At 16.2% G+C, this 23,417-nt stretch overlaps 6 pseudogenes across 2 annotated transcripts; 3 read left to right on the forward strand and 3 right to left on the reverse strand.

Annotated features, from left to right (window-relative positions):
- The first annotated feature begins 2,554 nt into the window (after window positions 1–2,554).
- On the forward strand, window positions 2,555–4,162 carry LOC132931414 (NADH-ubiquinone oxidoreductase chain 1-like; annotated as a pseudogene). The gene has a single exon (XR_009662602.1). The product of XR_009662602.1 is annotated as an NADH-ubiquinone oxidoreductase chain 1-like (transcript).
- LOC132931165 (cytochrome b-like) lies at window positions 3,561–4,640 on the reverse strand (annotated as a pseudogene). The gene has a single exon (XR_009662355.1). The product of XR_009662355.1 is annotated as a cytochrome b-like (transcript).
- Window positions 4,641–7,046: 2,406 nt separating this feature from the next.
- Window positions 7,047–8,715, forward strand: LOC132931325 (NADH-ubiquinone oxidoreductase chain 5-like; annotated as a pseudogene).
- Window positions 8,716–13,051: 4,336 nt separating this feature from the next.
- Window positions 13,052–13,723, reverse strand: LOC132931226 (cytochrome c oxidase subunit 2-like; annotated as a pseudogene).
- Window positions 13,724–19,613: 5,890 nt separating this feature from the next.
- On the forward strand, window positions 19,614–22,052 carry LOC132931162 (NADH-ubiquinone oxidoreductase chain 1-like; annotated as a pseudogene).
- LOC132931166 (cytochrome b-like) lies at window positions 20,620–21,660 on the reverse strand (annotated as a pseudogene).
- Window positions 22,053–23,417: the final 1,365 nt, after the last annotated feature.

A 23,417-nucleotide genomic window follows, 5' to 3' on the forward strand; every position in this document is an offset into this window, starting at 1 on the left:
TATATAGATATTTATTGTATATATATATATAAGAGGTAAAGAAGAAAAGTATTAGTTATTTTATATTAATAATATTAATTTGATTAAAATAATTAATTTAAGTAATTATATTTAAAAACAGAAACTAATAAATTGTATTAAAATTTAGATTTAAAATTTAAATAGTATTATAATTAAAAAATATTAGAATTAAAGTTAAAATAATTAATTTAAGTAATTATATTTAAAAAACAGAAACTAATAAATTGTATTAAAATTTAGATTTAAAATTTAAATAGTATTATAATTAAAAAATATTAGAATTAAAGTTAAAATAATTCAGTTAATTATTTAAATTTTGATTTAATTTATTTATTTAAAATTTATAATATTATAAAACCGTATTATTTTAATTTTACTAATAATTATAATTTATTTTGTTATAAAATTTTATTTAATTAAAAAGATACATGAAATTTTTTGATTGTTAATAATTTCTTAAAGGATTTTAATTATTCTCAGTATTAAGTATTAAATATTAAAGAAATTTAGATTTAATTATTAATTTAAGTATAAACTAAATATGTGCCAGCAGTTGCGGTTAAACATAATATACAAATAAAATAGTTTGGTTATTAGTATTAAATATAATTTATAATTTAATTTTTTTTTAAAAAGTAAAATTTAATTAAATATTATTATTATAATTATTTTATTCTATTAAATTTTATTTAAAACTAGGATTAGATACCCTATTATAAAAATTTAAATTAATTTACTAAAAAATTAATAGTTATGTTCTTTAAATTTAAAAAATTTGGCGGTATTTTAGTCTTATTAGAGGAACCTGTTTATTAATTGATAATCCACGATTAATTTTACTTATTTAATTAATTCATATATCGCTGTCATGAATATATTAAAAAATTTATTTTCTTTATTTATTATTATAATTTATGTTAAGTCAAGATGTGGTTTATAAATAAGAATATAATGGGTTACATTAAATTTTATTTTTGGATTTTAAATGAAAATTAAAATGAAATTGGATTTAATAGTAAATTTATTTATTTTGTTAATATGAAGAAAGATCTAAAATATGTACATATTGCCCGTCATTCTTATTAAAAATAAGACAAGTCGTAACAAAGTAAATGTACTGGAAAGTGTATTTAGAAAGATTAAATAAATATCTAAATTTAAGTATATCATTTACAATGATAAGATGTTGTTAAACTTTATTTAAATTTATTTTATTAATATAATAATTTTTATTTGATTTTTTATAAAAATAATTTATTTATTTAAGGTTTTAGTATTTATTAAAAATTAATTTATAGATTTATAGTTTAATAGTATTGTGAAAGAAATAATTAAATTTATAAAAGAATTAATTTAGTACCTTTTGTATCAGGGTTGATTAAAATTTTTAATTTTTTTTTAAATTCTCAAAATTTATAGAGTTAATTTTATTATTAATTTATTGTGTTATAAATATTTATAAAATAATATTAGTTTTGAAATTTAATTCGTTATATTATATTTAGTTATTTAAGATTTAAATTTAATTTAAAATTTTAAAAGTTATTTTGATTTTGTTGATTAATATTTTAAATTTAAATTATTTTAGGGATAAGCTTGAAATTTTTATATAATAATTTATTTATTTTAATAATTTATAGGAATAGAAATTTTTATTTAAGTTTGTAAAAATTTATTATTTATTTATTTTTAATTTATTATAAATTATTTATTATTAATATTAAATTTTATTAATGAATATTTAATTAATAGTAATAATGATTAAATTAGTATAATTTACATTTATAAATTATGAATTCGGCAAAAATTATTTTCATCTGTTTAACAAAAACATTGTATTAAGTTTAATTTAATATAGGATCTGCTCAATGATTTATTAAATAGCTGCAGTATTTTGACTGTGCAAAGGTAGCATAATAATTAGTCTTTTAATTGAGGACTTGTATGAAAGATTTGATGAGAAATAAACTTTATTATTTATATAATTAAAATTTTATTTTTAAGTAAAAAAGCTTAAATTATTTAAAGGGACGATAAGACCCTATAAAACTTTATAAATTTTAATTTTAATTTTTTTGGTTTTATAAATATTTTATTTTTATAATTTATTTTATTGGGGTGATAAAAAAAATTAATAAACTTTTTTTAAAATTTAACATTATTTAATGAATTTTTGAATTAAAATTTTTAATTAAAGGAAAAAGTTACTTTAGGGATAACAGCGTAATTAATTTTTTAAGTCCAAATTTAAAAATTAGTTTGCGACCTCGATGTTGAATTAAGATTAATCTTAGGTGCAAAATTTTAAGTATTAGGTCTGTTCGACCTTTAAATTCTTACATGATTTGAGTTCAAACCGGTGTAAGCCAGGTTGGTTTCTATCTTTTAAAAATTAATTTGTTTTAGTACGAAAGGATTAAATAATTAAATTAAATTTTTATTAAATGAATAAAAATAATTTAACTATTTTGGCAGATAATTGTGTTAAATTTAGAATTTAATTATATAATTTTTATTATAGATAGTAATTTTTATATTTGTTATAATTATTAATTTTTTGATTTTATTTTTAATAGTTTTTTATAAGAGTTGCTTTTTTTACTTTATTAGAGCGTAAAGTTTTAGGTTATATTCAATTACGTAAAGGTCCGAATAAGTTTTTGATTAAAGGTATTTTTCAACCTATAGGTGATGGGTTAAAATTATTTTTTAAAGAAGTTAATTATCCGAGTAATATAAATTTTTTTATTTTTATAATTTCTCCTTTATTGGGTTTATTAATTTCAATTTTTTTTTGATTTATTTATCCTTATATTGGTATGAACTATATTATAGGATTTGGTTTAATTTATATATTTTGTTGTTCAAGTTTAATAGTTTATATTTTTTTAATAATTAGATGATCTTCGAATTCTAATTATTCAGTTTTAGGTATAATTCGGTTTATTTCTCAAATGATTTCATATGAAGTTAGAATAATAATTATTATTATAAATTTAATATTTTTAATTAATAGTTTTAATTTAAATGATTTTTATATCTATCAAATTAATTTAAAATTTTTTTTTTTTTCTTTTTTTTTTGTTTATTTTATTATTAATTAGATTTTTAGCTGAAATAAATCGTTCTCCTTTTGATTTTTCTGAGGGTGAATCAGAATTAGTTTCTGGATTTAATATTGAATTTAGAAGTTTATCTTTTATTTTTATTTTTATATCTGAATATATAAGAATTATATTTATAGGGATACTATTATGTGAAATGTTTTTTGGTTTGATAATAAATAAATTTTATTTAAATATTTTTATTTTGATTTTTATATTTATAGTTATTTGATTACGTGGGTTTTTACCACGATTTCGTTATGATAAATTAATATATTTAGTTTGGAAATTAATTTTACCTTTGTCTTTATTTTTATTTGTCTTTAATTTTTCTATTAAATTATTTAACTTATATCATTAATTTAAGTATTAAGTTAATAGAATTAAATTCTATTTTTTATTTTCAAAATAAATATTTTAAATAAATTAATTAACTAAATTAATAATTTATCTCATAACTTTATGATATAAAAGTTAATGAAAAAGTAAGAAAAATAAATTGTTGTAAAAATTTGCCCTGTTGTAATAAATGGGTATTCAACTGGTTGTATCCCAATTCAGGTTAAAATAAAAAATGTTATAATAAATATTCAGAATAAAAATTTATTTAATGGGTAAAATTTATTTCTTAAAAAATTTTTATTGTTTAATATAGGTAAGATTAATAAAATTAAAATTGAAAGTATTAAAGCAATAACCCCTCCTAATTTATTAGGGATTGCTCGTAAAATTGAATAAGAAAATAAAAAATATCATTCTGGTTGAATGTGATTTGGTGTAATTATTGAATTTGCTATAATAAAATTATTGTGATCATTTAGTAGGTATGGAAAAATTAAAGCTAAAATAAAAAATATTCATATAAATATGATTAATCCAATTAAATCTTTAATTAGAAAATATGGAGAAAAAGTAATTTTATCAAAATTTCTATTAATTCCTAGTGGATTATTAGAACCTGTTAAATGAAGAAAGAATAAGTGAATAAAAGTAAATAAAATAATAATAAATGGTAAAATAAAATGGATTGAGAAAAATCGTGTTAATGTAGCATTATTAATTGAGAATCCCCCTCAAATTCAAATAACAATTGAATTTCCTAAATAAGGAATTGCTGATAATAAATTTGTGATTACTGTTGCCCCCCAAAATGATATTTGTCCTCATGGTAATACATAACCTACAAATGCTGTTATTATTGTTAATAATAATAAAATTACTCCAATAATTCATGTTATTTTAAAGTTGAAAGAATTTATATAGATACCTCGTCTAATATGAATATAAATTATAATAAAAAATATAGAAGCCCCATTTGCATGGAAAGATCGGATTAATCATCCAAAGTTAATATTTCGATTTATATTAATAATTCTTTGAAAAGCTAAATTAATATCTGTTTTATAATGGAAGGCTAAAAATAATCCTGTTAAAATTTGATTAATTAAACAAATTATTAATAAAGATCCAAAAATTTCATATAAAACTAATTCTAGCTGGTGTAGGTAAATTTAATATTGGGGGATAAAGTTTTTAGTATATTTTTTTTCATTAATTATTTTTTTTGTCGAATTGGTCCTTTATTAATTTTTAGTATTCAAATAATTAAAATTAATATAAAAAAAAGGATTAAGATAATTAAATAAATTATTAAATTATTTGGTATTATGAATATATTTAATAAATTAAAATTATCTTCAAATATAAATTTATTTTCATAATTGAAATTTTCAAGATTGAGATTTAATTTTAAATAAAAGATTAACATTAAAATTAATGTTAATTTATAAATTATAATTTTATAATTTTTATTAATATTTAATTCATTAAAAGCAATTCTTGAAATATATAAAAAAATAATTATTAATCCTCCAATGTATAAGATAAATACTATAAATGAAAATTCATGCTGTTTTAGTAATTATATTAATTATTAATGTTAAAGTTATAGTTTGAATTAAAATGATTAAGTTTGATCTAATTGGTGATTTTATTATAGTTAATAAAATTGCTATGGTTTAAATTAGTTAATAAAATAAATTTTAAAATTCAGTATATATTTTAATTAAAATATTAATTTTGGAGATTAATGATAATATGTATATATTTATACTGATTTATTTTAAATAATTTTATAATTTTGATTTACAATATCAATGTTTTTTTTAAACTATTAAAATGATAAATTTATTTATTTTAGTATTAATATTTATATTATTTTCTGGAGTTTTATTTTATATTTTTAATTTTAATCATTTATTAATAATACTTTTAGGATTAGAATATTTATTATTAATTTTATCTTTATTATTTTTATTAAATTTAATAATATTTATTAAACAATATGTTTTATTATTAATTTTTTTTATTTTTTGTATTAGTGAAAGAGTTTTAGGTTTAACAATTTTGATTTTAATAGTTCGTATATATGGTAATGATTACTTAAAGTCATTAATAATTTTACAATGTTAATAATTTTAATATTAATTTTATTTAGTATGATTTTTTTTTAGTCTTAATTTTAAAAGATGATGATTAGCCCAGAATTTTTTTTTTTTTTTTTTTTTTTTTTATTATATTTCAAGATACCTATGTTTAATTATTTTTTAAATGTTAGTTATTTATTTGGTATAGATATATTTTCTTATTTGATATTTATATTAGGTGTTTGAATTATTAGATTAGTTTATATTTCTAGATTTAGTCTTAAGAATAATTATTTAAAGTATTTTAATTTTTTAATATTTATTTTTATTATTATTTTTTATTTTTGTTTTTTTAGAAATAATTTTATTTTATTTTATATTTTTTTATGAAATTAATTTAATTCCTGTTATTATTTTAATTTATGGTTGAGGTTATCAATATGAGCGTTTTAAGGCTGGTTTTTATTTATTTATTTATATAATTTTTTTTTCTTTACCTTTTTTTTCTTGTTTATTGAGTTTAAATAATTTTAATTTTATATTTATATATTATTATGATTACTTATATAATTTAAATTTTTATTATTATTTATTTTTAATAATAATTTTTTTAGTTAAGATACCTTTATTTATATTTCATATTTGACTTCCAAAGGCTCATGTTGAGGCTCCTATTAGTGGTTCAATAATTTTAGCTGGGATTATATTAAAATTAGGTGGTTTTGGTATTTATCATGTTTTAATATTAGTTTTTAAAGTTAACTTAAAATTTAATTATTTATTTATTTCTTTATGTTTATTAGGTATATTGGTTTTAAGATTAGTTTGTTTTTTTCAGAGAGACTTAAAAATTTTGATTGCTTATTCTTCTGTTGTTCATATAGCTTTAGTAATTATTGGGTTTTTAACTTTAAATAATTGTGGTTATTTTGGTTCATTAATTTTAATATTTGGCCATGGTTTATGTTCTTCTGGTTTATTTTGTTTAAGAAATATTTGTTATTTACGTTTTAAAAGTCGAAGTTTATTTTTAAATAAGGGTTTAATTAATATTTATCCTGTTTTATCATTTTGGTGATTTTTATTATGTTCTTCAAATATATCTTTTCCCCCATCTTTAAATTTATTTGGTGAATTATTTTTATTAATTAGTTTAATAATTTGATTAGATTATTTTTATATATTATATTTTTTAATTATAATTTTAATATTTTTATATAGTTTATATTTATATTTATATACTCAATATGGTAAATTATTTTTTAATATAAATTATTTAGTTTATATTAATTTAAGAGAATATATATTATTATTTATGCATTGAGTTCCATTAAATTTAATTTTTTTAATTATAGAATTATTTTGTTATTTAAATAGTTTATTTAAAATATTAATTTGTGGAATTAAAGATTATATTTTTATATTTAAATAATTAAATTTAATTTTTTTTTTTTTTTTTTTTTTTTTTATTTTATTTTATTTGTAGTTTTTTTTTATTATAGGTTTATTAATGATTTATTTTGATAAATTTTATTTTATTGAATATATATTTTTTTTTTTTTAATTCTTGTATAGTTTTATATGTTATTTTAATAGATTGAATATCTTTAATATTTATTTCTTTTGTTTTTTTAATTTCTTCTATAATTTTATTATATAGTATAGAATATATAAATTATGATTTTAATAAGAGTCGATTTTTAATATTAATAAATTTTTTTATTATATTTATATTTTTTTTGGTTATTAGTCCTAATTTGATTAGAATTTTATTAGGTTGGGATGGTTTAGGGATGGTTTCTTTTTGTTTAGTTGTTTTTTATCAAAATAAAAAATCTTATAGTTCAGGTTTAGTAACAGTTATTTTAAATCGTTTAGGTGATTTATTTATTATTATATCTATAATTTGAATATTAAATTTTGGTTCTTGAAATTTTATTTTAATTGATTATTATGTTAATTTAAATTATTTATTTTTTATTATATTGATAATTATAATAGCTTCTTTAACTAAGAGAGCTCAGATTCCTTTTTCTTCTTGACTTTGACTTCCTTTAGCTATAGCAGCCCCTACTCCTGTTTCTTCATTAGTTCATTCTTCTACTTTAGTTACTGCTGGTATTTACTTAATAATTCGTTTTAATGAAATTTTTTTAAATTTTTCTTTTTTAAATTATTTAATAGTAATTTCTTGTTTGACAATATTAATAGCTGGTTTGAATGCAATTTTTGAATTTGATTTAAAGAAAATTATTGCTTTTTCTACTTTAAGACAAATAAGATTTATATTTATAATTTTATGTTTAGGTAAAATTGATATATGTTTTTTTTATTTATTAATACATTGCTTTATTTAAATCTATAATATTTTTAAGAGCTGGGATTTTAATTTTAAATATAAATAATAATCAAGATATTCGTAAAATGGGTGGTTTAATTGATTATTTACCTTTTTGTGGTTTAATTTTTATATTTACTTTAATGTCTTTATGTGGTTTTCCTTTTTTTTGTAGTTTTTATTCAAAAGGATTTAATTTTTGAATATTTTTTAATAATAAATTTAAATTTTTTTTTTTTTTTTTTTTTTTTATTTTCTTTTTTTTAACTTTTTTTTATTCTATTCGTGTAATTTATTATTTAATAATAATAAATTTTTTCTATATATAATTATATAATAATTGTTAAATTTGAAAGAAAAATTTTGATTATTAGAATAATATTTATTAGATTTATTATAATTTTTTTTGGTTCTTTTTTTATATGATTGATATTTTATAAGTTTGATTTAATTTTATTAGAATTTAAATTTAAAATTTTAAGAGTTTTTAATTTTATTTTTTAGAATTTGATTTTTTTTTTGAACTTAATAATTTTTTATTTTCTATAAGTTATTTTATTTCTTTATTTAATGTTTTTTTTTTGGTATAATATGAAATTTATTATTTTTTAAGGTTAATTTTTTTTTAAATAATTTTCTTTATGTTGGTTTTTTTTCTTTAAAAGTTTTCGAGGTTGGTTGAATTGAATATAATTTAAATAGAGGTTTAATTTTTTTTTTAAAAAATTAATTTTATTTAGTCAAAATATTTTTTTAAATAGTTATAAGGTTTATATTTTATTATTTTTTTTATGATTTTTAATTATTTTATTTTTTAATTATTAAATTTGAATAGCTTAATTATAGAGCATTATATTGAAGATATAAAGGTAAATTTAAAATTTTTAAATAATTTTAAAAATTTTATTTTTTAAAAAAAAAGTTTTATTTTGAAATAAAGACTAAATCTTAGTTAAGGTTATTTTTGTGTTTTTAAAAAAAAGGTAAAATTTTGATTTAATTTTAATTTTTTTTTATGGTAAGGTAGCTACCTTTGCAAATTTTTAAAAATTTTATTTTTTAAAAAAAAAGTTTTATTTTGAAATAAAGACTAAATCTTAGTTAAGGTTATTTTTGTGTTTTTAAAAAAAAGGTAAAATTTTGATTTAATTTTAATTTTTTTTTATGGTAAGGTAGCTACCTTTGCAAATTTTTAAAAATTTTATTTTTAAAAAAAAAAGTTTTATTTTGAAATAAAGACTAAATCTTAGTTAAGGTTATTTTTGTGTTTTTAAAAAAAGGTAAAATTTTGATTTAATTTTAATTTTTTTTTATGGTAAGGTAGCTACCTTTGCAAATTTTTAAAAATTTTATTTTTAAAAAAAAAGTTTTATTTTGAAATAAAGACTAAATCTTAGTTAAGGTTATTTTTTTGTTTTTAAAAAAAGGTAAAATTTTGATTTAATTTTTAATTTTTTTTTATGGTAAGGTAGCTATCTTTGCAAATTTTTAAAAATTTTATTTTTTAAAAAAAAAGTTTTATTTTGAAATAAAGACTAAATCTTAGTTAAGGTTATTTTTGTGTTTTTAAAAAAAGGTAAAATTTTGATTTAATTTTAATTTTTTTTTATGGTAAGGTAGCTACCTTTGCAAATTTTTAAAAATTTTATTTTTAAAAAAAAAAGTTTTATTTTGAAATAAAGACTAAATCTTAGTTAAGGTTATTTTTTTGTTTTTAAAAAAAGGTAAAATTTTGATTTAATTTTAATTTTTTTTTATGGTAAGGTAGCTACCTTTGCAAATTTTTAAAAATTTTATTTTTTAAAAAAAAAGTTTTATTTTGAAATAAAGACTAAATCTTAGTTAAGGTTATTTTTGTGTTTTTAAAAAAAGGTAAAATTTTGATTTAATTTTAATTTTTTTTTATGGTAAGGTAGCTACCTTTGCAAATTTTTAAAAATTTTATTTTTTAAAAAAAAAAGTTTTATTTTGAAATAAAGACTAAATCTTAGTTAAGGTTATTTTTTTGTTTTTAAAAAAAGGTAAAATTTTGATTTAATTTTAATTTTTTTTTATGGTAAGGTAGCTATCTTTGCAAATTTTTAAAAATTTTTATTTTTTAAAAAAAAAGTTTTATTTTGAAATAAAGACTAAATCTTAGTTAAGGTTATTTTTGTGTTTTTAAAAAAAGGTAAAATTTTGATTTAATTTTAATTTTTTTTTATGGTAAGGTAGCTACCTTTGCAAATTTTTAAAATTTTATTTTTTAAAAAAAAAAGTTTTATTTTGAAATAAAGACTAAATCTTAGTTAAGGTTATTTTTGTGTTTTTAAAAAAAGGTAAAATTTTGATTTAATTTTAATTTTTTTTTATGGTAAGGTAGCTACCTTTGCAAATTTTTAAAAATTTTATTTTTTAAAAAAAAAGTTTTATTTTGAAATAAAGACTAAATCTTAGTTAAGGTTATTTTTGTGTTTTTAAAAAAAGGTAAAATTTTGATTTAATTTTAATTTTTTTTTATGGTAAGGTAGCTACCTTTGCAAATTTTTAAAAATTTTATTTTTTAAAAAAAAAGTTTTATTTTGAAATAAAGACTAAATCTTAGTTAAGGTTATTTTTGTGTTTTTAAAAAAAAGGTAAAATTTTGATTTAATTTTAATTTTTTTTTATGGTAAGGTAGCTACCTTTGCAAATTTTTAAAAATTTTATTTTTTAAAAAATTATTTATAAATAATATATTATTTTTATATTGAAAATATAATGTTTTATTTTAAAACTAATAAATATTTAAAGATTAAACATTAATAATGCTTTAAAAGATAGTTAGCAGCTTCTTTTTTAAAATCTTTTTAATTGGAATTTTTTTTTCAATATTATTATTAACAGTAATAAACCTCTATTTTGGTTTCAATTAAAAATAAGGATTAAAAAAAATCTATTATTAAGTCGAAATTAATATGTAATTTATTACTTCTTATTTAAGATAAATTATAAAATAATTTTTAAAAGCAAATTAAATGTTATAAATTTAACTATTATCCTTTAAATTTTTCATTTAATGATCCAAATTTTCATTCATAAAAAATAGTAATAATTATAAATATAAAAAAAATAATAAACATTAAATTAAAGTAAATTATGTTTGAAATCTTAAAGTTTAAAATTATTGGTATAATAATTGAAATTTCGATATCAAAAATTAAAAAAATAATTGCAATTAATAAAAATTTAATGAAAATGGGATTCGTGATTTATTAAATGGGTCAAAACCACATTCAAAGGGTGCTGACTTATTATAATTAAATTTTATTTTTATATTAATTATAATTATTAGTATAAAAAGAATTATTAAAATAATAAATATTACAATTATTGAAATTAAATTTAATATAATTATTTTATTTAAATTTTAAACTTTTTGATTGGAAATCAAATATACTAATTTATATTAATAAAATTAATTATTTCATCAATAAAAAGTTATATAAGAAATAGTCAAATGATATCAATAAAATGTCAATATCAAGCTCCTAATTCAAATCTGATATGATGAATATGAGAAAAGTGAAGTTTAATTATTCGTATAAGATTGATAATTAAAAAAATTGTTCCGATAATTACATGTAAACCATGAAATCCTGTTGCTATATAAAAAGAAGAACCAAAAATTGAATCTGAGAATGTAAATGTAGCTTGTTTATATTCTAATATTTGAAGTATTAGAAAGTAGATACTTAAAATAATTGTTAAATTTATAAAAATGATAGTTTTTTTTTTTAGAATTATTAAGTAAGTAAAGATGAGCTAAAGTAAACAGTAAACTTGATGTTAATAAAAATAATTGTATTTAATAAAGGAATTAATAATGGATTGAAAAATATAATATTTTTTGGTGGTCAATTTAGTCCTAGTTCAATTGATGGTGCTAAAGAATTGTGTAGAAAATTTCAAAAAAAAGAAATAAATAAAAATATTTCAGAGATAATAAATAAGATTATTCTAAATTTGATTAAATTTATAATATAAAAATTATGATTACCTTGAAATTGTTCTTTCTCGAATTACATCTCGTCATCATAAGATAGAAATACTAATAATTATTAGTAGATTAAATAATGATATTATATTTATTTTAAAATTTATAATTATAATATTAGAAATTATTAAATTAAATGTATTAAATGCTATTAAGATAGGTCATGGACTTAATCTTAAAATAAAATATGGTTGATTAATTTTTATCATTATTCACTAGAGTATAAAGATGAAAGAATTGAGAATACATAACTTTGAATTAAAGCTACGCATAATTCAAAAATTATTATAAATATTTGAATAAAATAATAATAATATTATAAGTGAATTAAAATTTAATAGAGTTATTAATAAATGTCCTGCAATTAAATTAGCTGTTAAACGAATAGAAAGAGATATTGGTCGAATAATAATTCTTATTGTTTCAATAATTGTTATTAATGGGGCTAGGTAAATTGGTGTATTTAAAGGAATCAAGTGTGCAATTATATTTTTAGTGTTTTTACAAGTTGACAAAATAATAAAAAATATTCAAAATGGAATAGCTAAAGTAACAGAAAATACTATATGACTTGATGATGAAAAAATATATGGGAATAAGCTAAAAAAATTATTAAGTAGAATAAATATAAAAAGTGAAATAAATAAAAATGCAGGAGATTTAGTTTTTTTTATTTTATAAAGTATTAGTATTTCATTGTTTAGTATATTAAATATTTTAAATAATAATCAGTTTATTCGATTTGGTAAGATTCATAAAAAGTTTGGTATAAATAAAATGATTAAAAGAGTTCTGATTCAATTTATTTCTAAATTAAAAATTGTTGTTGATGGGTCAAAAATATTAAATAAATTTGTTGTAATTTTTTATGTTATTTTTTTAAAAAAATTAATTTTTAAGTTTTTAATAAAATTAAAATATAGTAAGTTTATGATTACATAAAATGTAGAAAAAAAAAATAAGAATAAAATTAATCAATTAATTGGTGCTATTTGAGGAATTAAGTGATATTAATAAATAATTTTAATTTGACAAATTAATGTTATGCTTTAACTAATCTCTTTCATTAGAAGTAATTGCTAATTTACTATATTTTTGATTTAAGAGATCATTACTTTGCTTTTCAGTCATCTAATGAATTAAAATTTTTAATTCAATAATAAATTTATTTAAATTAATTGATTCAATTTGAAATAGGTATAAATCTGTGATTAATACCACAAATTTCTGAGCATTGTCCAAAGTATATTCCTGGTCGATTTATAAAAAGATTAATTTGATTTATTCGTCCTGGGATTGCATCAATTTTAATAGCTAAACTTGGAATTGTTCATGAATGAATTACATCGTCTGACGAAATTAAGAGTCGAATATTAAATTTAAATGGGATAATAGTTTTATTATCTACTTCAATTAATCGAAAATTTTCTTTATTTAATTCATTTATTATATAAGATTCAAATTCAATATTTGAAAAATCTGAATATTCATATGATCAGAATCATTGATGACCAAAAATTTTAATTGTTAAAATTGGGCATTTAATTTCATCTATTAAGTATAGTAGGTGAAGTGAAGGTATAGCAATAAAAATTAAAATAATTGGTGGAGTTGTAGTTCAGATAAATTCAATTATTTGATTTTCAGAGATTTTAATATTAATAAATTTATTTTTTATAATAAAAATTATTATATAAGTAATTGTTGTTATAATTATAATAATAATGAAAATTGTATGATCGTGAAAAAAAATTAATTGTTCTATTAGTGGTGAATTACTATTTTGAAATCTTAGTTTTATTCAAGTTATAATTTCTAAAAAAAGATTATATCTTTATAAATGAATTTTAAGTTCATTGCATATAGTTTCTGCCATATTAGAAATTAATAATTAGAGGTAATTCTGAATATGAATGTTCTAAGGGTGGTAAATTATGAATTCATTCAATAGAATTTCTTAAATTTAATTTAAAAAATAGTTGTTTTTTTTAAAAAAATTCTATTTCAAATACAATAAATTAAAATAATAATTCTAAATGTTGAAATTATTGAACCAATTGATGAAATTATATTTCATAGTAAAAAATTATTTGGGTAATCTGTGTATCGTCGAGGTATACCATTTAAACCTAAAAATGTTGGGGAAGAAAGTTATATTTACCCCAATAAATATTAAAATGAATTGAATTTTTAAAATAAAATTATTTATTGAAAATCCAGTGAAAATTGGGAATCAATGAATTAAACTAGCAATAATAGCAAATACAATTCCTATTGATAATACATAGTGGAAATGAGCTTACTACATAGTAAGTATCGTGAAGAATGATATCAATAGATGAATTAGCAAGAATTACTCCTGTCAATCCTCCAATTGTGAATAAAAAAATAAAACCTAAAGATCAAATTGTGGAAGGTGAAAAATTAATTTTAGATCCATAAATAGTAGCTAATCATCTAAAAATTTTAATTCCTGTTGGAATTGCAATAATTATAGTTGCTGATGTAAAATATGCTCGTGTATCAACGTCTATTCCAATTGTAAATATATGATGTGCTCATACAATAAATCCTAATAATCCAATAGTTAGTATAGCATAGATTATACTAATATTACCGAATGTTTCGTTTTTATTACTTTCTTGACTAATAATATGTGAAATTAATCCAAATCCGGGTAAAATTAAAATATATACTTCTGGATGTCCAAAAAATCAGAATAAATGTTGATAAAGAATGGATCTCCTCCTCCTGCAGGGTCAAAGAATGATGTATTTAAATTACGATCAGTAAGAAGTATAGTAATTGCACCAGCTAAAACAGGTAAGGATAAAATTAATAATATAGCTGTAATTAAAATTGATCAAGGAATAATGGAATTTGATTTAATTTTATATTATTAGGTATTATATTTAAAATTGTACAATAAAATTAATTGCTCCTAAAATTGATGAGATTCCTGCTAAATGTAGAGAAAAAATTGTTAAATCAACTGAAATATTATTATGAGCAATATTATTAGATAAAGGGGGGATAAATTGTTCATCCTGTTCCTGTTCCGTTATTAATTATAAAACTACAAATTATTATTATTAATGAAGGAGGTAATAATCAAAATCTAATATTATTTAATCGTGGGAATGATATATCAGGGCATCCTATTATTATAGGAATTAATCAATTTCCAAAAACCACCAATAACAATTGGTATAGTTATAAAAAAAATTATAATAAAAGCGTGAATTGTAACAATTACATTATATAATTGATTATTATTAATAATTGAATTATTTGACTTAGTTCTAGTCGAATTAAGATTCTAAGGGATGAACCAATTATACCTGATCAAATACCAATAAAAAATTTAAAGTTCCAATATCTTTATGATTAGTTGAAAAGATTCATTTTATAGATAAAATGGCTGATAATAGGTTATAAATTGTAAATTTATATATAGATTTAAAAAATCTTTTTATCAATAACTTTATATTCAAATTCTATGATATTAAATTGCAAATTTAAAGGTATTAATTATTTTAATTAAGGTTTAAAAAAAAAATATTTTTAATTTTGAAGATTAATAGTTTAATTTAACTTAAAACCTTAATAAATAAATAAATAACTAAAAAATAATCTAAAGAAGTTAATAAATATTAATAAGTTGTAATTATTTTTTTTTAATTGAAGATATCATTTATTGAATAAGTTAAAATTAAATAATATGAAATAAGTTATTTTAATATAAAAATATAAATTTAAAATTGTTAATATAATTAATATTATTATAATTAAATATAAATTATTATAAATTAAGTTTTTTGATTAATATTCATTTTATTAAAAACCCAATTATAGGTGGTAATCCTATAATTGAAAAAATTAATATTATTAAATTTAGTTTAAAGAAAAAATTTAAATTAAAAAATTTTATTTGATTAATATAATTAATATTATAATTATTTAAAATTTTAATAATTAAAAAATTTAAAATTGAGTAAATTAAAAAATAATTGATTCATAATTTATTATTTATTAAAATTGCAAATAGTATTCATGTTGAATTATTGATTGAAGATATTGCTAAGATTTTACGTATAGAATTTTGATTTATTCCAAAAATTGAGTTTATTGAAATTAAAATAATTAAGAAAATTAAATTTTTTATCAATATTTAGATATGAAATTAAAACAAATGGGGAAATTTTTTGTCAAGTTATTATTAATAGGCATGAAATCAATTTAATCCTTCTATTATTGAAGGTAATCATAAGTGAAAAGGTATTAATCTTAATTTTATTAATAGTGGTAAAATAATTAAAATATTACTATTATTTATAAAAAAAAAATTTTTATTAATTAAGAAAATTAATAATAAAATTGAAGCAAAAGCTTGAATTAAGAAATATTTATTGTAGCTTCAATAGAGTAAATTGATGATTTAAAATTTAAAATAGGAATAATTGAGAATAAGGTTTAATTCTAACCCTATTCATATTGAAAGTCAATTAGATGCTGAAATTGATATTAAAGTTCTAAAATATTAATATAAATTAAAATATTATTTTTGTTAAATTTAAATTTATCAGAAAAAAGAATATTATTCTATATTTGAAGTATGAATCCAAAAGCTTAATTTAGCTTATTTTTCTAATTTACTTATACTTAAGTGTTTATGCATATAAATTTTTGAAATTTATGGATTAGTTTAATTCTTAAAGTATAATAAAAGTATATATAATACATGATTTACTCTATCAAAGTAACCCTTTTTCAGGCATTTTATTTTTAAAATATTATTTAATAAAAAAATGTTTATTGGTTTATAAATGTATTAGAAAAAATATCAGAAAATTTTTTAAAAAAAAATATTTTAATGAGGCATGACGTTTCTATTTATCTGAAAAGGGGGGCTATGCCCCTCCAAAAAAAAAAAAGAAGGAAGAAGAGTATATAGAGGATTTATAAATATGTATAGTAGTATACATATATAGACTTCATATGTATATAGTATATATATATAATATAAATATACATCTATATAGCTTATATATTTATATATATATATATATATATATATAAATCCTTATATGATGTTAATAATCTATACATTTAATATATATATATATATATTAATATATAAATCCTTATATGAATATATATAGATATTTATTGTATATATATATATAAGAGGTAAAGAAGAAAAAGTATTAGTTATTTTATATTAATAATATTAATTTGATTAAAATAATTAATTTAAGTAATTATATTTAAAACAGAAACTAATAAATTGTATTAAAATTTAGATTTAAAATTTAAATAGTATTATAATTAAAAAATATTAGAATTAAAGTTAAAATAATTAATTTAAGTAATTATATTAAAAAACAGAAACTAATAAATTGTATTAAAATTTAGATTTAAAATTTAAATAGTATTATAATTAAAAAATATTAGAATTAAAGTTAAAATAATTCAGTTAATTATTTAAATTTTGATTTAATTTATTTATTTAAAATTTATAATATTATAAAACCGTATTATTTTAATTTTACTAATAATTATAATTTATTTTGTTATAAAATTTTATTTAATTAAAAAGATACATGAAATTTTTTGATTGTTAATAATTTCTTAAAGGATTTTAATTATTCTCAGTATTAAGTATTAAATATTAAAGAAATTTAGATTTAATTATTAATTTAAGTATAAACTAAATATGTGCCAGCAGTTGCGGTTAAACATAATATACAAATAAAATAGTTTGGTTATTAGTATTAAATATAATTTATAATTTAATTTTTTTTTAAAAAGTAAAATTTAATTAAATATTATTATTATAATTATTTTATTCTATTAAATTTTATTTAAAACTAGGATTAGATACCCTATTATAAAAATTTAAATTAATTTACTAAAAAAATTAATAGTTATGTTCTTTAAATTTAAAAAATTTGGCGGTATTTTAGTCTTATTAGAGGAACCTGTTTATTAATTGATAATCCACGATTAATTTTACTTATTTAATTAATTCATATATCGCTGTCATGAATATATTAAAAAAATTTATTTTCTTTATTTATTATTATAATTTATGTTAAGTCAAGATGTGGTTTATAAATAAGAATATAATGGGTTACATTAAATTTTATTTTTGGATTTTAAATGAAAATTAAAATGAAATTGGATTTAATAGTAAATTTATTTATTTTGTTAATATGAAGAAAGATCTAAAATATGTACATATTGCCCGTCATTCTTATTAAAAATAAGACAAGTCGTAACAAAGTAAATGTACTGGAAAGTGTATTTAGAAAGATTAAATAAATATCTAAATTTAAGTATATCATTTACAATGATAAGATGTTGTTAAACTTTATTTAAATTTATTTTATTAATATAATAATTTTTATTTGATTTTTTATAAAAATAATTTATTTATTTAAGGTTTTAGTATTTATTAAAAATTAATTTATAGATTTATAGTTTAATAGTATTGTGAAAGAAATAATTAAATTTATAAAAGAATTAATTTAGTACCTTTTGTATCAGGGTTGATTAAAATTTTAATTTTTTTTTAAATCTCAAAATTTATAGAGTTAATTTTATTATTAATTTATTGTGTTATAAATATTTATAAAATAATATTAGTTTTGAAATTTAATTCGTTATATTATATTTTAGTTATTTAAGATTTAAATTTAATTTAAAATTTTAAAAGTTATTTTGATTTTGTTGATTAATATTTTAAATTTAAATTATTTTAGGGATAAGCTTGAAATTTTTATATAATAATTTATTTATTTTAATAATTTATAGGAATAGAAATTTTTATTTAAGTTTGTAAAAATTTATTATTTATTTATTTTTAATTTATTATAAATTATTTATTATTAATATTAAATTTTATTAATGAATATTTAATTAATAGTAATAATGATTAAATTAGTATAATTTACATTTATAAATTATGAATTCGGCAAAAATTATTTTCATCTGTTTAACAAAAACATTGTATTAAGTTTAATTTAATATAGGATCTGCTCAATGATTTATTAAATAGCTGCAGTATTTTGACTGTGCAAAGGTAGCATAATAATTAGTCTTTTAATTGAGGACTTGTATGAAAGATTTGATGAGAAATAAACTTTATTATTTATATAATTAAAATTTTATTTTTAAGTAAAAAAGCTTAAATTATTTAAAGGGACGATAAGACCCTATAAAACTTTATAAATTTTAATTTTAATTTTTTTGGTTTTATAAATATTTTATTTTTATAATTTATTTTATTGGGTGATAAAAAAACATTAATAAACTTTTTTAAAATTTAACATTATTTACATGAATTTTTGAATTAAAATTTTTAATTAAAGGAAAAAGTTACTTTAGGGATAACAGCGTAATTAATTTTTTAAGTCCAAATTTAAAAATTAGTTTGCGACCTCGATGTTGAATTAAGATTAATCTTAGGTGCAAAATTTTAGTATTAGGTCTGTTCGACCTTTAAATTCTTACATGATTTGAGTTCAAACCGGTGTAAGCCAGGTTGGTTTCTATCTTTTAAAAATTAATTTGTTTTAGTACGAAAGGATTAAATAATTAAATTAAATTTTTATTAAATGAATAAAAATAATTTAACTATTTTTGGCAGATAATTGTGTTAAATTTAGAATTTAATTATATAATTTTTATTATAGATAGTAATTTTTATATTTGTTATAATTATTAATTTTTTCGATTTTATTTTTAATAGTTTTTATAAGAGTTGCTTTTTTTACTTTATTAGAGCGTAAAGTTTTAGGTTATATTCAATTACGTAAAGGTCCGAATAAGTTTTTGATTAAAGGTATTTTTCAACCTATAGGTGATGGGTTAAAATTATTTTTTAAAGAAGTTAATTATCCGAGTAATATAAATTTTTTTATTTTTATAATTTCTCCTTTATTGGGTTTATTAATTTCAATTTTTTTTTGATTTATTTATCCTTATATTGGTATGAACTATATTATAGGATTTGGTTTAATTTATATATTTTGTTGTTCAAGTTTAATAGTTTATATTTTTTTAATAATTAGATGATCTTCGAATTCTAATTATTCAGTTTTAGGTATAATTCGGTTTATTTCTCAAATGATTTCATATGAAGTTAGAATAATAATTATTATTATAAATTTAATATTTTTAATTAATAGTTTTAATTTAAAATGATTTTTATATCTATCAAATTAATTTAAAATTTTTTTTTTTTCTTTTTTTTTTGTTTATTTTATTATTAATTAGATTTTTAGCTGAAATAAATCGTTCTCCTTTTGATTTTTCTGAGGGTGAATCAGAATTAGTTTCTGGATTTAATATTGAATTTAGAAGTTTATCTTTTATTTTTATTTTTATATCTGAATATATAAGAATTATATTTATAGGGATACTATTATGTGAAATGTTTTTTGGTTTGATAATAAATAAATTTTATTTAAATATTTTTATTTGATTTTTATATTTATAGTTATTTGATTACGTGGGTTTTTACCCACGATTTCGTTATGATAAATTAATATATTTAGTTTGGAAATTAATTTTACCTTTGTCTTTATTTTTATTTGTCTTTAATTTTTCTATTAAATTATTTAACTTATATCATTAATTTAAGTATTAAGTTAATAGAATTAAATTCTATTTTTTATTTTCAAAATAAATATTTTAAATAAATTAATTAACTAAATTAATAATTTATCTCATAACTTTATGATATAAAAGTTAATGAAAAAGTAAGAAAAATAAATTGTTGTAAAAATTTGCCCCTGTTGTAATAAATGGGTATTCAACTGGTTGTATCCCAATTCAGGTTAAAATAAAAAATGTTATAATAAATATTCAGAATAAAAATTTATTTAATGGGTAAAATTTATTTCTTAAAAAATTTTTATTGTTTAATATAGGTAAGATTAATAAAATTAAAATTGAAAGTATTAAAGCAATAACCCCTCCTAATTTATTAGGGATTGCTCGTAAAATTGAATAAGAAAATAAAAAATATCATTCTGGGTTGAATGTGATTTGGTGTAATTATTGAATTTGCTATAATAAAATTATTGTGATCATTTAGTAGGTATGGAAAAATTAAAGCTAAAATAAAAAATATTCATATAAATATGATTAATCCAATTAAATCTTTAATTAGAAAATATGGAGAAAAAGTAATTTTATCAAAATTTCTATTAATTCCTAGTGGATTATTAGAACCTGTTAAATGAAGAAAGAATAAGTGAATAAAAGTAAATAAAATAATAATAAATGGTAAAATAAAATGGATTGAGAAAAATCGTGTTAATGTAGCATTATTAATTGAGAATCCCCCTCAAATTCAAATAACAATTGAATTTCCTAAATAAGGAATTGCTGATAATAAATTTGTGATTACTGTTGCCCCCCCAAAATGATATTTGTCCTCATGGTAATACATAACCTACAAATGCTGTTATTATTGTTAATAATAATAAAATTACTCCAATAATTCATGTTATTTTAAAGTTGAAAGAATTTATATAGATACCTCGTCTAATATGAATATAAATTATAATAAAAAATATAGAAGCCCCCATTTGCATGGAAAGATCGGATTAATCATCCAAAGTTAATATTTCGATTTATATTAATAATTCTTTGAAAAGCTAAATTAATATCTGTTTTATAATGGAAGGCTAAAAATAATCCTGTTAAAATTTGATTAATTAAACAAATTATTAATAAAGATCCAAAATTTCATATAAAACTAATTCTAGCTGGTGTAGGTAAATTTAATATTGGGGATAAAGTTTTTAGTATATTTTTTTTCATTAATTATTTTTTTGTCGAATTGGTCCTTTATTAATTTTTAGTATTCAAATAATTAAAATTAATATAAAAAAAAGGATTAAGATAATTAAATAAATTATTAAATTATTTGGTATTATGAATATATTTAATAAATTAAAATTATCTTCAAATATAAATTTATTTTCATAATTGAAATTTTCAAGATTGAGATTTAATTTTAAATAAAAGATTAACATTAAAATTAATGTTAATTTATAAATTATAATTTTATAATTTTTATTAATATTTAATTCATTAAAAGCAATTCTTGAAATATATAAAAAAATAATTATTAATCCTCCAATGTATAAGATAAATACTATAAATGAAATTCATGCTGTTTTAGTAATTATATTAATTATTAATGTTAAAGTTATAGTTTGAATTAAAATGATTAAGTTTGATCTAATTGGTGATTTTATTATAGTTAATAAAATTGCTATGGTTAAATTAGTTAATAAAATAAATTTAAATTCAGTATATATTTTTAATTAAAATATTAATTTTGGAGATTAATGATAATATGTATATATTTATACTGATTTATTTTAAATAATTTTATAATTTTGATTTACAATATCAATGTTTTTTTTAAACTATTAAAATGATAAATTTATTTATTTTAGTATTAATATTTATATTATTTTCTGGAGTTTTATTTTTATATTTTTAATTTTAATCATTTATTAATAATACTTTTAGGATTAGAATATTTATTATTAATTTTATCTTTATTATTTTTATTAAATTTAATAATATTTATTAAACAATATGTTTTATTATTAATTTTTTTTATTTTTTGTATTAGTGAAAGAGTTTTAGGTTTAACAATTTTGATTTTAATAGTTCGTATATATGGTAATGATTACTTAAAGTCATTAATAATTTTACAATGTTAATAATTTTAATATTAATTTTATTTAGTATGATTTTTTTTAGTCTTAATTTTAAAAGATGATGATTAGGCCCAGAATTTTTTTTTTTTTTTTTTTTTTTTTTTTATATATTTCAAGATACCTATGTTTAATTATTTTTTTAAATGTTAGTTATTTATTTGGTATAGATATATTTTCTTATTTGATATTTATATTAGGTGTTTTGAATTATTAGATTAGTTTATATTTCTAGATTTAGTCTTAAGAATAATTATTTAAAGTATTTTAATTTTTTTAATATTTATTTTTATTATTATTTTTTATTTTTGTTTTTTTTAGAAATAATTTTATTTTATTTTATATTTTTTATGAAATTAATTTAATTCCTGTTATTATTTTAATTTATGGTTGAGGTTATCAATATGAGCGTTTTAAGGCTGGTTTTTATTTATTTATTTATATAATTTTTTTTTCTTTACCTTTTTTTTTCTTGTTTATTGAGTTTAAATAATTTTAATTTTATATTTATATATTATTATGATTACTTATATAATTTAAATTTTTATTATTATTTATTTTTAATAATAATTTTTTTAGTTAAGATACCTTTATTTATATTTCATATTTGACTTCCAAAGGCTCATGTTGAGGCTCCTATTAGTGGTTCAATAATTTTAGCTGGGATTATATTAAAATTAGGTGGTTTTGGTATTTATCATGTTTTAATATTAGTTTTTAAAGTTAACTTAAAATTTAATTATTTATTTATTTCTTTATGTTTATTAA

The sequence above is a fragment of the Rhopalosiphum padi genome, unplaced genomic scaffold, assembly GCF_020882245.1.
Source record: "Rhopalosiphum padi isolate XX-2018 unplaced genomic scaffold, ASM2088224v1 scaffold1, whole genome shotgun sequence".
In the NCBI taxonomy this organism is placed as follows: domain Eukaryota; kingdom Metazoa; phylum Arthropoda; class Insecta; order Hemiptera; family Aphididae; genus Rhopalosiphum; species Rhopalosiphum padi.